Source organism: Chenopodium album, chromosome 4 (assembly GCF_948465745.1).
Source record: "Chenopodium album chromosome 4, dcCheAlbu1.1, whole genome shotgun sequence".
Classification (NCBI taxonomy): Eukaryota; Viridiplantae; Streptophyta; class Magnoliopsida; order Caryophyllales; family Amaranthaceae; genus Chenopodium; species Chenopodium album.
This window is the reverse complement of record NC_137837.1, coordinates 51,060,462-51,063,194: the sequence shown is the minus strand read 5'-3', so window position 1 is coordinate 51,063,194 and position 2,733 is coordinate 51,060,462. Positions and strand designations below refer to the sequence as shown.

Genomic DNA, 2,733 nt, shown 5'->3' with positions numbered 1-2,733 from the left:
TCTTTGGAACTACATGAACCGGGCTAACCCATTTGCTATCGGAGATAGCATAGATGATGCCCGTCTCACTTAGTTTCAAAATTTCTTTCTTCACAACATCTTGAAGGTTGGGGTTCAACCTTCTTTGAGGTTCAATGGAGGTGGAATGATCAGATCATCTTCAAGATGAATACGATGCATGCATAAAGAAGGGCTAATACCTTTAATATCATCAATGCTATACCCTATCACATCCCTATATTTCCTTAAAACATCAAGAAGTTTTTCCAAATTAAGACCATCTGGGGTAGCATTGACAATAATAGGGTATTTTCTCTCCTTATCAAGAAAATCATATTTCAAAAAAGGGGGAAGGGGCTTTAGTTCTACCTTGGGAGGAGGCTAAGAACTCTCCACCAATTTCTCCTCCTTGGACTCAAGCTCGGTCTCAACTTGTTATTCAACTTCCTCCTTTAAGGATTCCTCCATTCCCATGACAAATTCTTTAGCCTCTTGAGAGTGGAACTCTTCTTTGCATGTAAGGGCTTCTATCATTGGATCTTGAGGCCTCATCATGACCCTCCCTAAGCGATCTAGCTCCTCATTCACAACATCAACTCTATAGCATTTTTCAACCATGGGGGTCTTGAGCAACTTAGAAAATTCAAAGACAATCTTTTCATCTCCCTCTTCACAAGTGATGGTGTTGTTCTTGCAATTGATTACCGCCCTAAAAGTTTTAAGAGCTTCATGTCCCAAAATCAAAGGAGTGTTAACATCTTCCTCCATATCCATCACTACAAAGTCACAAGGCACGTAGATGTGTCCCACTTGAATTGGAACATCCTCAAGCTCGCCACAAGGTAATTTCACCGATCGATCGGCCAATTGAATTGTCTTCCTTGTAAGGATCATCTCAATATATCTTGAATTTGTTGCCCAAAAGATTGTCTTCTCATTGTCAAGCTTCTTCTTCGCCGAACCTCCTTCTATCTCATCACCTTTTCCTTTCTCACTTCCCTTGTTTTTACTCACACTCTCCTCTCCTCCCTTCTTTTCCTCACTATCCCCTTCATTTGGCCTTTCATAGCAAGTTCCCGACCTCAATGCGATTGCCTTGCATGTATCGGGTTTTGGATTGTTAGATGGGTTAGGTTGTGGTTGTCTGGGTAGAGTGGATGGTGAATTGAAAGGAGTTCTCTCGGCCAATTGAGCTAGTTTTGAATCAACCATCTTGTTGTGAGCTCTTATATCTTGCATTTTTTGCCAAAATATTGCATTTGCGCATGCATGGCTTGGAGGAGTTGAGTTTGAATTGGCTCCACTTGAGGTGCTTGTTCTTAATGGTTTCTTTGAGGTGCTTGGGTTTGATTGTTGTATTGGTTGTTTTTTAGATAGCTTCCTCTTGGGTTTTGGGGTTGAGATGGAGGTGGATTTTGATATTTAGGGTTGGAGTTATAGGAAAGTTGAGCTTGTTGGTTCCATTGTTGAGGTTTAGGTACAAACCCGGGTGGTGGTTGTCTCCAAGCTACTCCACCGCCGCTTCCTCTAAATCCCTCTTGCCTTGTGTTGTATGCCGCTACATGTTCAGGGCTTAAACCTCCACAATAGGATGTATCATGGTTCGTTCCTCCACAATTTTGGTATGAGAAAGAGTTAACTTGAGAAGAGCTTGCTCCACCACTTGAACTTGCATTCACACTCGTGTTCAACTTGGAAAGCCCTTTTGTTAGTTGATCAATTTGATGTTGTAATTGATCAACTTTCTCCAATTCTTAAATACCACCAATCTTTGGAGCGTTTCTTCTTCGGCCCCCCCAAGAGTAATTCTTTGCTACCTCTTATATTGTCGCTTCAACTTGATTTTGAGGGATCTTGATTATTTGACCACCCGCCCCCGCATCCAAATTGGCTCTTGACATGGGCTCCAATCCGCCGTAGAAAAACCGCATGAGAAACCCTTGATTGTACTCATTGTGGGGACATGCTTGTACCAACTCTTTGAATCTATCCCATGCTTCACCAAGATTTTCATCGGCCTCTTGCTCAAATGATGCAATTTTCCTTCTCATTTCGGCGGTCTTCTCTTCGGAGATAAAGCGCCTCAAGAACGCCTTTACAACCTCCCTCCATGTTGTGAGAGTGTTAGGCTTTACTTGCTTTAGCCATTTCTTTGCTCGTCCGGTGAGAGATTGCCGGAAAAGGTGCATACGAATGTAGTCTTGACTCACTTCATTGGTTTGCATCATTTGCGCACAATTCAAGGAATCGGTCTAGATTTTCAATAGGGTCCTCACTTGCACTTCCGGAAAATTGCTCCGATTCGATCATTCGAGTATATTGTGGATGGATTGAGAAGTTGGTTTCCGTGACAGGTAGCAAAATCCCTCCCGTGAGCTTGTAATCCTCCGGATTTCCGAACTCACGAAACAAAACATCATTCCCTTGTCCCGACATTGATTCGCGTGGTGAACTTGAAGAGTAAGTATCACTCTCAATATCAACTATATCACCAAAACCTCTTCCCTCGTCTTGATAAAGCCTACGGACTTTTCTCAAGGTTCGGTTGATTTCGTGGTCAATTTGATGTGAGGGTGCTCCTTGAGACCTCCTAAGCATTCACCAAATCTAAGCAAACAATTAGCAATGACAAGAATGAAAAAAAAAAAAACAAAAAGAAAAGAAAGCAAAATGACACTAACAAAAGCAATAATAGACGCTAAACAAGCCGCTTCCCCGGCAACGGCGCCAAAA

At 42.3% G+C, this 2,733-nt stretch overlaps 1 non-coding gene across 1 annotated transcript; it reads left to right on the top strand.

Moving 5' to 3' along the window:
• Positions 1-1,946: 1,946 nt before the first annotated feature.
• Positions 1,947-2,054, top strand: LOC145629753 (small nucleolar RNA R71). The gene has a single exon (XR_014111902.1). It is a non-coding gene; the product is annotated as a small nucleolar RNA R71 (small nucleolar RNA).
• Positions 2,055-2,733: the final 679 nt, after the last annotated feature.